The 11,787-nt window shown below is 41.8% G+C and overlaps 1 long non-coding RNA gene across 2 annotated transcripts; it reads right to left on the bottom strand.

Annotated features, from left to right (window-relative positions):
• Positions 1 to 1,570: 1,570 nt before the first annotated feature.
• Positions 1,571 to 9,671, bottom strand: LOC130161404 (uncharacterized). 2 transcript variants are annotated; one of them, XR_008826141.1, is made up of 3 exons: positions 9,616 to 9,671; positions 2,187 to 2,296; positions 1,571 to 2,047 (listed from the first exon to the last, which is right to left on the bottom strand). It is a non-coding gene; the product is annotated as an uncharacterized LOC130161404 (long non-coding RNA). The 2 variants fall into 2 exon arrangements; XR_008826142.1 differs by lacking the exon at positions 9,616 to 9,671 and adding an exon at positions 7,486 to 7,599.
• Between the last annotated feature and the right edge of the window lie 2,116 nt (positions 9,672 to 11,787).

Genomic DNA, 11,787 nt, shown 5'->3' with positions numbered 1-11,787 from the left:
AAATTAGGAATTGTTAATTAGTGAATGAAAACGTGTTTTGTGAGGTCACAGTGCGTCAGGAGTGAAGTGTTCCGGATACATTGCAGTCACAGGAACGTGACATCACCGTGATCTCGACCTTTGACCTTTAACCACCAAAATCTAATCAGTTCATCCTTGAGTCCAGGCGAATGTTTCTACCAAATTGGAAAAGTTCCCTCAAGGCGTCACTGAGATATCAACCTGAGAACAACGTGTCTCCGGCGCTGACTGTCGCCGGCGTGCAGTTTTCCTTTTTCACAGCAGGAAGCTGAAACTAATTTTATTAATGAAGTCCTTAAAGCATGTGCTATACCACGACTCTGGAACATACGCAGTCATAGAAGTGCCATAAGAAATAAATAATCCTGTAAAAGAGCAAATAAACAAATAAACAAATGTGGAAATATAAAGAGAAATAAATAAAGGGAAGAAAAAATTCCTTCACCTTTCACTTTTTATTCCTGTTAATGTTTCCACATTTATTTTCTTCTTCTTTTACAGATTTATTTCTTATGGCACTCCTATGACTCCACAGGAACTAGCTCTCCCAAATGGATCATCGCCATTGTTAGTGTTATTAATTACACCTGCGCTGCCAAGATGTCTGCTGTGAAAAGGTTTTATTGACTTTGGATTTGAGGTGCAGATTTACTGTGGCGTCTTTAAACTCTCTAATACTGATTCATTTTTACTTTTATGTATTTGAATTCCCCCATTAAGCCGAAAAGAAATGAAATACTGGGACTAAGAAAGACCCAGAAAATAATTTGTGATGTCACAGTCAAAATTACAGCGTTGCTAATATTTCTTCCAGGAGAGATGGCTCCATTCTGGGGTGTAAGACTATTAGTGCTGCTATTAAATGAAGCTATTTTAAGAGCAGTTGGAGGGACTGTAGGTTCCAGTCTGCATGTTCACATGTATCACCGGGGCTCCCACAGAAACACCATCGCTCCTCGCCCTCCGTCTGAACCCAGCCAATAAAGAGCTGCCAGTATAGTGGAATGAAGTGTGACATATTCCTCCTCCCTCCACCATCCAGTGTATAACACCCTTTTTTCCATTCCTCACCTCGCAGCGATGCAGGGAGAGACTCAGAGACTTCTCTTAATCCTCCTTCAAGGCTTCCAGTCTTACCGAGGCACAGAGCTGCAGGAGAAAGGATTGACTCTGGTCTGCAGCGATTTGCTTGACGGCTGGAGAAGAGCTGTGTCCAGTCAGAGGGGGTGTTTTGTTGGTGTCAGGCGCCCAACACCCCGTTAATGGAGGGCGAGAATACTCCGGGGCTTTTCCCTGCATCGGCTTTAACATGTACTTTAAGGCTCTCACTCAAAGCGCCGAGTGACTGACGGGTAGATATACAGACGAGTGAGCAGCAGCTCAGTACAGAGCTTAGCTGGAGCTTTTTACAGAGATCTCCCTCAAATATTGAAATCTCATTTATGAGAGTATTTAAAAATTTGTTTGAGAAAAAAAACTGTGATAAATTTATTATTATATTAATTATTTTAACACTGAAACCTACAAATGAGGAACTGCAGAAGTGAGCTTGCTGAAAATATCTAAAGACCCTCCAATAGAAATCCAGAGTTTCACCTCGTTAACATCCACATGATGTTTTTATATAACACAGACACATGATGATGAAATAACCATCAACTCCATGACTGAGTGTTTCCACCTTGACCTGCAGTGAACCAATCACAGTCTCATAAACACAGATTCAGGGTTGTATACGTCACACACCTGAGGAACCAATCCTGACAGAGAGAGTTAGCATTAGCACAACCGCTAACACTGTGTCAGCCACTGCCAGTTACAAGCTAACAAACAACATCAACAGATACAAGATGCTAACTGTGCTAACGGTTCTGGCCCGTCTGCTAGTCTCTGGTTCTGGTCTCAGACTCCTCCTCTGAGTCTGGGTCTGACTGAGAGACCAGCAGGTGGTGGGGGGGGCTCAAGGCCTGATCCAGGTTTCTCAACCAGGAAGTGAGAGGAGACGAGATTCAGACCCAGTTTTTACCTGTAAAAACATGTTGAACTAAATATGAATCAGAGCAGAGGACTGTTACAGAGTTTAAACACATCTGGAGAGAAATTTTGAAGAAATTTAAGGAGAGAAATGAATAAAGTTTTATTTAGTGAGACAGTAAAATCCTCACCACACAACAGATGCTATATGAGGCTGTACAGACCCCTGGGCCTCTGCAGGGGGTCGTCTGAGCTTCGCAGCGAGGGTCCTGAGTCATCTGCTGAGAGGAGGAGCTGCTGTCTGCAACAAACAAAATGAAGAAAAGACAAGATTATCAATGAAGGAGGGAATTAGAGTTCGTCCAAAACGGACGCACTAATTGGACGAATGTGACAAGAGGAAAGAGACTGTACTTAAAAAAGATTATTAATTATAATTAACAGTAGAAAAACCAGCGTGGTGGGTTCAAAGCACCATGTATTGCTGCATTTAATTATCATTACGCTGTGTAACATGTTCTTATATGCATTTGTTTAAGATGCTGGGTTGCTTTCTTGGAGTTTTGAAGTACTTTTAAAGAACAGACAATTGGACTTGGCGTTCCCGGACACCCACAGATTCAGTGTGTCAGAGGTGGAGGGGACCGGGTGGAGGGGACCGGGTGGAGGGGACCGGGTGAACGGTCAAGGTGTTCATTTTAGATTTGTTTCAAGAATATAATAATAATAATAATGGCGGGAGAAGCTAACTGCCGATCACACATCTGATTTATTTACCAAATCATAATATGATGAGAGACAACGAGCTAAGTACTTAGTAGAGTAATAATACTGTAGGCTAACACTCACAGGGGGGTTGTGTGATCATATGAGAAACACACAGTATTGTAATGCTCCATTCAATATTTAGCAGATTATCTAATCAATAACCAATGACAAAGATGATCTGTGGTCAAAACTGTCACATCCTCATAAATAAAAAGTAGAACCAGTATTTTTCTTTTTTTTTAAACATTTATTTATTATGGATTTTGTTCATTTTACAACAAACAAGGAACAATACAGAACAGCACAATAAGGCACATTATAATGAAACAAACCAAAAACAGAAACAGAGAAGGGACTTGTAATAAAGTATGAATATCGCCTATGATTTGTACTTACACAGAATCCATATTACAATCATAAAGATTACATTATTTATACTTCAATCAAAAAAAACAACCCAAAAAACAAAAAAACAAACCAAAACTAGAAAGAGTAAATAAATAAATAAATCAAAATAAAATAGAAACAACTCAGTCCTATTGGTCATCCATCCAACCATCTACATCCATATTGTTATTCTCAAGAAAATGATAGAAAATATTCCATATTTTCCAAAACTTGTCAAGTTTGTTCTTTGTTGAGTAGCTTATCTTTTCTAAAGCAAAATAAAAGGTCATTCCCCTCAACCATTGTGCTGTGGTACAAGGTATGTCTGATTTCCAAGAGCAAGCAATCCATCGTTTGGCTTCTAAAAAACAAATATTCAGCAGAGACTTTACTTTTTGGCTGGTGGTGAAGCCCTCTGGGTAGAGGTTTAATATGCATAATTTTGGATCAAGAGGAACTTCCTCACCAATGATTTGGCTAGCCAAGTCTAATACTCCCTTCCAAAAAGATAGTACCTGTGGACATTCCCAGATACAATGGATTAAGGTACCTTTTTGGTCTCTACATTTGAGGCAGGTGTCAGGTATATTGGGATTAAAGCGGTGCAATTTAGCTGGAGTTATATATAGTCTAGTTAGCCATTTGTACTGCAGTAGTTTTGAGTTTGTATTGATGGATTGGGTCTGAGCAATGAGACATGCATCTGACCATTCCTCCTCTGTTAACTTCTCCTCTGTTAAGTCCAAGTCTGCTCTCCACGCTTGTAATAAGCGTCCACAGGACTCCTTAAACGTACCTACAAACAGCTTATACAACAATGAAATCTGGCCCCTGGCATGTAAGAAAGTCAAAGTGTAGTCTTCAAGAGAAGACAGGGGAGGAGGTGCCATACTATTGTTCTGTTTGGAGAGGATGAAGCTCCTTAGTTGCAAATATTTAAAAAAGTGTTTCGCAAGAATCCCATATTTTGACTTAAGCTCATCAAATGACATAAGCACCAAGTTATCATTGTAGAGGTCAGCTATTTTGGCTATACCCTTAGAAGCCCAGATTTTGAACCCTGGGTCCGCTCTACCAGGTAGGAAGTCATCATTACCAAAAATTGGGGAAAACAGATATAGTTTATTGACTTCTCCCAGAAATGCAAGAACGTTGTGCCAAACCGTTAGAGAATTTTTGAGAAAGGGGTTATTAGTATGTTTGATTAGTTTTTGTTTGCTTGCAGAGTATAGATAAAGGTTTAAAGGAATGTTAACTAAATGTGATTCTATTAAGACCCAGGATTTCTCTCAAAGTAAAACATTGCTGCCCTAATTTGAGCTGCCCAGTAATACCATTTTAGATTAGGTACTTTTAGACCACCTCTATCATATGGTAAGTATAATAGGGAAAGTCTGAGCCTGGGGCGCTTGTTATTCCATATGAAGTTTGAAAAAAGCTTTTTAAGTAAATTAAAGAGTGAAGGTGGGGGAACAAGATGGATAGATTGAAACAAGTATAAATATTTAGGTAGGATAGACATTTTCAGGATGTTTATTCGCCCAATCATAGAGATGGGTAGATTTGTCCATCTATTTATAAGTTGTGTAACCTTTTCTGTTAAGCAATTGTAGTTGTTAGGCACAATTTTGTCAATGGTAGGGGCTATCTTCACACCTAGGTAAGAGAAACCTTTTAGGGAGATCATAAAGGGAGTGTGGATTGGAGGGTTTAGTCTCTCCCTTTCATTCAAAAACAGTATTTCCGATTTGGAGTAATTGATTTTGTAACCTGCAAAGCTACCAAAGTAATTTGTTAGGTCAAGTAAAGCAGGTAAAGTCTGGTTTAAATTGGAGCAGAACAAGATTACATCATCCGCATACAGGGCTATACGATGTTCCATATCTCCTATAGTTATGCCTTTGAAATTAACGCTATTCCTAATTGCCATAGCAAGTGGCTCAATTGCTAGGGCAAACAACAATGGAGACAGGGGGCAACCTTGTCTTGTGCCCCTATACAGCTTGAAGGGAGCTGAAGACAGACCATTTGTTCGAACTTCAGCCTGGGGGTTAGAATAAAGAAGCCTAATCCAGTTAAGGACCTCAAACAGGTAGTGCCACTCCACCTTGTCAAAAGCCTTCTCGGCATCCAATGACAAAATAGCAGTGTCCACACATCCACTTTTTTCAAAAATAATATTAAGAACCCGGCGTATATTGTGAAAGCCTTGTCGTCCCATCACAAAGCCGTTCTGGTCAGGGTTCACCATTTGTGGCAGAAGTATATCTAACCGTCTAGCTAATACCTTACACAAAACTTTAAGATCATTATTGAGGAGTGAGATTGGTCTATAAGATCCACATAAGGTAGATGCTTTCCCTGGCTTTAACAGCAGTGTAATTATTGCCATATTTAGAGAGGGGGGGGGACTCACTATCTAGAGATTCTTCATACATTTCAAGCAAAGGTGGTATTAATGCATCCTGAAATGTTTTATAAATTTCGATGGGAATCCCATCTGGGCCTGGTGTCTTTCCCCCTTTCATTGTACCAATGGCCGCAGACAACTCCTCACTGGTTATGTCCAGGTCTAAGTCAGCTAGTAAGTTATCTTCAAGAGGATTGATGTTTAATGAATCCAAAAATTCCTTTTGTTTTTGTAAAATTGAGTTTGAATGATCTGTGCTGTACAAGTTCTGATAGAAACCTAAAAAGGCATTATTAATTTCCTTTGGGTCACTAGACTCAACACCATCATCCAACTGGATTGTATTTATTGTTCTTTCAGTTTCAGATTGTCTAACACGCCAAGCCAGAAGCCTACTAGCCTTTTCCCCTTGTTCATAATAAGACTGTTTCAGTTTCAGTAGGCTTTTAGTTGCCTTATTTACAGATAAAACATTATATTTAGCTCTGAGTCCATTAAGTTCCTTAAATGACTGTTGAGAAGGATTTTTGAAATGGTTTGTTTCAATATCTTTTATCTTTTTTTCTAACTCATCCATCTCCAACCTCCAGGATTTGTGTTTATAGCTTGTGTAACTTATCATCTGGCCTCTCAGGAAGGCTTTAAATGCTTCCCACCGTATAGCAGCGGACGTTTGGGTTGTGTTAATTTGAAAGTAATAGTCAATTTGTGTCCCAACAAACTTCATAAATTCTGGGTCTTTGAGCCAAAATGACTGAAAGCACCACCTTGTGGTGTAATTCAGAGGCTGTGGCGTGTTCAAACTAAACGAAACCGAAGCATGGTCTGAGATGATGATGCTATCATACCAGCTCTTGGGGATCATGGATGTTAAAGAAGCAGAGACCAAAAAGTAGTCAATTCTGGAGAACGTCTGACATGTGGCAGAATAACACGAGAAGGTTGACTGCTTAGGGTGGGCTTTTCTCCATATATCAATTAAGTTTAGCTCTCTAATAAACTGTAACAATTCCTTTCTTGTCTGGGTATGGGAGGCATCTATACCTGTAGATCTATCAATATCAGGTTGGAGGGTGCAGTTAAAATCTCCACCTATGATGAAGTTTCCAGGTAAATCAGCCATTGACAGAAATAGGTTTCTGAAAAATGAGGGCTTGTCGTCATTGGGTCCATATAAATTAACAAGATTTAACCTAACTGAAAGAATTTCACACTGGATGACAAGGTATCTCCCAAATCGATCTTCCTCAACATTAATGAGACGAAATGGTAGTGAGTTATGTATTAGAGTGATCACCCCACGTGCGTAGGAACTAAAAGAGGCTGAGAATACTCGGCCAGGCCATCTCCTCCTCACCTTCACTACATCTTCAGGAATAAGATGGGTCTCCTGCAGGAATACTATCTTAGCTTTCAATTGTTTAATCCTACTCATTACTTGCTTTAGCTTGATAGGTTTATTCAAACATCTTACATTCCAAGAGGTGAACTGAAGTTCAGATATCATACTATGATACTATAATGTAAATGTGTGTTGGAATTGAGTATTGAAAAAAAAAAAAAGGAAACTTAATAAAACGCAGAAATAAATAAATATGTGCCTCAAAACAAGAAAATCAACATAACACGGTGTACTTCCCCTAACGAAATACACACACCCCTCCCTTGATCCACACTTCCAATAGGCTACTAAACAGAGCCTGACTATGGAGCTACGCTGGTCCACCATGTCCACATGAAGAGGAGCAGCATGCCTAGTGATCATGACAGAGCCCCACACAGAATATCAAACTTTAACATAATAGTAAATTGCAATCAGCCAGCCGCTTTGCCGTGGATGATTGGCACAGCATTTAACAGTCCACAAACAGTTACTGTAGCACTAAATGCGTCCGCATTCTCTCATCAGTTCAGGGAAATATTACCTGTATTGCGTCCGCGTTTGTCAAGTTATTTAGTGTCCATTGCTGTCCCTCTTGCACTTGCTTCAGATTTTAATTTTCGCACAAAAGCCTCCGCTTCCAAAGCTGTTTCGAAAGTGTGCCGCTTTCCCTTGACCGTCACCAGAAGAGTAGCAGGATGGATTATTCCGTAACGGACGTCGCGCATAGAGAGGGAGGACAGTTCTTTCTTCGCCACATCAAAGACTTTTCTCCATTTAAGCAGATCAGCAGAAACGTCGGGGAAAAAACATTACCTTCTTATCATCGACTAGTATTTCCCCTTTACTCCTGGAAGCTTTCATAACCCGGACTTTGTCTGCGTAGTTCAGGAACTTCATCACCACCACTCTGGGTCGCACAGTGGTTTGTAGGTTCTCCGCCTTGTTAATCGTACCGACTCTATGCGCCCTCTCTATAACCACTGGCCCAGAAAGGTTTTGTTTCCCAAGCACTTCAGGAATCCATTTTTCCAAATAGGCACATGTCACCTCCTTCTGTTGACTCGGGCAGACCCACCATCTGAAGATTTGAACGGCGTGCGCGATTTTCTAAGTCATCCACTTTTAGCGTTAGCCCTTCCACAGCCGTTTTCATGCTAGTGGTCTGTATTTTCAGAGATGTTAAATCATCTTCATTGGTGCTGATTCTATCCTCAGCTTCGGTCATTCGACCAGTCAGTGCCTTAAGTTCACCTTGCACTCCTTGGATAGCGCTCAATAGTCCATCAAACCTTGACGTAAAATCCTCCTTCATTGAGTGAATAGCATCAAGAATTTGGTCGGAGCTAGCAGCCTCGTCATCTGATTTTGCTAGCGGCGAGCAAGTATCCGTTGATTTAGTGGTTTTTGGAGCTTTGACCTTCGGTTTCGTTGACATTTTAGTAGTTTCTGTAGTTTAACAGACAAATAGCACCTGTTGCTTAATTTAACGAGGTTGGCTGATAGTTATTATATTAAATCCATGTGGTAGCTCTCTGCCACACGTGTGCCTAGCAGTGCGCCATAACCGGAAGTCCCCCAGTATTTTTCTTTTACTTTTTTACAGTACATACACCAACTCTCTAACTCAGACAGTACTTTTACTTTTGTATTATTTTTGGCCTCTCAGCCGATGTCTGCGTTTCATCACCATGAACACACACACACATCACACACACCGTCAGGCTGCCTCAAATACTTGGTCAGCACCAAACGTGGATTAATCCACTGCTTAAAATAGTCCCCAACAAATATACCACTGGTTGCTATTTGACTAAAGCTAAAAACTACAGAGACCAGCTGTTGTCGGACGTTACTGATATTACTGATACGACATGTTTATGGCGCGTTCAGGGGCCGAGACCCAGAGCAGCATTCAGAAATGGACCAACACGTTGTTGGTTCTGGTTCTTTTCCTGTGAATTTTGCTGCAATGTTTTTAATATAAAGAAAGAACAGAATATCAATATGACAGTTTCACCTGAACTGAAGATGAAATCTAAAGATGGACGAGCCCACGGACAGAACACCAAGTCTCTTACAGCTGTACATTCAGACGTAGTGTGTGTGCGTGTGTGTTCGTGTGCGTGTGTGTGTGCGTGTGTTTGAATTGAAATTACAAGGTTGAAAGCTGATTTTTTTCTGAAGTGTGACCATTAAACATATACTTAGCTCTCCGCAGAAGCCAGGACCTACATTCAGAAAGTCAAAAGTCAAGCAAAAACAGGCGCGTGTGCTCGTTCAAAGCCTCCGAGCTGCAACCAGCAACCTCTAGTGATCATTTAGTCTCATTTAAACATAATTCCCCCCCCCCCCCGCTCTCCGCCCGCACTCACTCTGCACTCATCTCGCTCGGGTTTTTCTCTTTGCTAAGATTACTGGGCCGGCCTTTAAAAGCACACCTCTGCTCTTTCTACTTCCACTCCCATTCCCTCCCATTAAGCCCTGAGAGTCCAGGGCTACGCTCGTCTTCCCTGCAGGCTATTGATCAGCGTCAGCGTTGGCCGGCTAGGACTCCTCTCCTAAAGATAGATCCGGAATGGGCTCAGCCGCTGGCTTTTCATTAAGAAAACACCACAGACGAATGGCAGGGAAGAGGTAAAGGGCATCAGGGCTAAGAGCCTGATAATCAAACCTGATTGTTCTCTGCCAGCGTGTCCTGTGTTCTTCCTGTCAGTTTATTAGTCAGGCTGTTTGTCTGCTTTCTCCACCCGTCCAGCTTGTTTTGATTGAGGGAACCTGTGAAAAATAAAATGGTGCTGAAAATAAAGTTGCTCATCAACCTTCAGGAAGCTGCTGAGAACATGTTATCAACAGCAACTTCCATCTTTACCCGTGTGACTGACGCAAACATTTCACCGCAGATGGGATTTTGATACAAGCAGATCAGCTTTTATTTGAAGTCCTAAAAACACTGATGCTTAAAGGAGAAAACTAATTTCACGACAGGGCTAATCCTTAATGACTTTGCCTGTATCAGATCCTCCGTTTTATCACATCACATCGTGCCACTCAGCGCTAATGTGCTAAATAAGAATCAGTAAATGTCACCCGTCAGTCTGACGGGTGAAAACTGAAATCTGAACCCGGTGAAGATGAATGTTTAAAGGTGACACAGTCAGGAGACGCTGACAGCGGTTAAACACGCCACATCGCGTGTTTTGGGATTATGTTACAATCACACCTTTTATTCAGGTGAAAAAGTAGCAGACCGCACGTGCAGTGTTTCTCCTCCTGACTCCGTCTCACTTCTGTTTGTCTTTTTGAATCGTACCTGACAGATGCTCTTTTCTGCTCGTCCTTCTTCTCCTTTACACTTTTCATGAGGACAACAGTCACACCTTTACCACTGATGTCCACAGGATGTGTTGCGGTTCAGTCGCCGAAGATGATCTGACCTCGCTCTGAATCATTCGACCAAAGGCAGCCGTGGAGGAGATGCTTTACTGAAGTAAAAGTCCTGACTGTCCGGGCGGTTAGGGCGAATACCTGAGTCCTGAGCAGCAGGTTCCAGGTTCGACGCTTCACTGCAGACCTATTATCTGAACCTCGAACATTACTTCAGGAAAGTACATGACTATTACCAGAGGAAACAGGACCAAAAGTAGAAGCACTCATTTTTAGAGTTGGGTATTTCAATGTAAATATTTATCTATTATTGATTTGTTATTGCTGCTAATAAGAAGCGATTTGATAGGAAACACTTGTGTGTTCATTAGAAAGGTAACTAACCACTGACTTACGGTGCAGACTTGTAATGGCGGCTCTTTCGCTCTCACCCTGACGCCTGTTCTTACACAATGTCCTCAGCTAGCTGTAAGAAGCTAGCTCTGTAGGTGAAGAGACCCGCTCCCAGCTGCTGTTGGTCCAGATGTTTCCAGTGTGACACGTGTGGACAGTGTGATTGCTGGTTTTTACTGTGATGATGTTTGTGTTTGTTGCCTGAGTGATTCACACTTTGTTTTCTGTACCTGAGCCGTTAGCTTCAAGAGCTACGCTGCTCCCCAAAGGTACGAAGTCAGTGTGGACTTATAGGACAGTGCTTACATTAAACTCTTGTGTTCATTCAGAGAGACTTTTATTTTCTTAATGTGCAGCTCCTTCCTCCCCACCCCCGTCTGAGACCGTCCTCCTATAAGAAACGAGCGCACAGGTCGTCTGTGCAGCAGGTTATTATGACGTCACAGTCAGGTTTTGTTACTAGGCGACATCTAGTGGTGGTAGTGAAGATGACAGGAGCGACGGGGAAAGTGTTGGAGACGTAGCATAAAGAGAGACAGAGTCCACGTCAGGTGGAGGAGGTGGATGGATGAATGTGACGCAGGAGAGCGGCGTTCGATTCCCACGTGAATTTATATTGTTACCATGAAAACAAAGATCTTCTAATGTTAAGGAAGTACTTATTTTAACCCAAATCACCATCATCAGTAACCATGGTGATAAAGGTAGGCACGCCTCTGCCAGTACAGTCCACGGTTTATCACTGTAACCATGACAACCAAGGTCAGCTACACCAGCCGCCGTTCAGGAGACACTCCTCAGGTTCGTATCAGAGGGTTGATCAGGTTGTCGCTCTGTCTTTACGCACTCGGCCCCAAACTCACCAAAATTTGCAGGATGATGTAAACGAACTCTAACGTGCGACCTTTTCGTTCCCGGAGGAGTCGCAGGTTTATCTACGATCTGAGTAAGAATGTAAAACATGATGTTTCCACCGTTCACATCCTGCAGCAGCAAACCTCAAAGTCTGGAGACGCACCGGAGAGAAAAGAAAGCAGAAAAGTGAGTCAAGTACTTCAGCCCTGCT

Source organism: Seriola aureovittata, chromosome 20, assembly GCF_021018895.1.
Source record: "Seriola aureovittata isolate HTS-2021-v1 ecotype China chromosome 20, ASM2101889v1, whole genome shotgun sequence".
Classification (NCBI taxonomy): domain Eukaryota; kingdom Metazoa; phylum Chordata; class Actinopteri; order Carangiformes; family Carangidae; genus Seriola; species Seriola aureovittata.
Note: the sequence above shows the minus strand (reverse complement) of the source record. Positions and strands in the feature narration are given on the sequence as shown.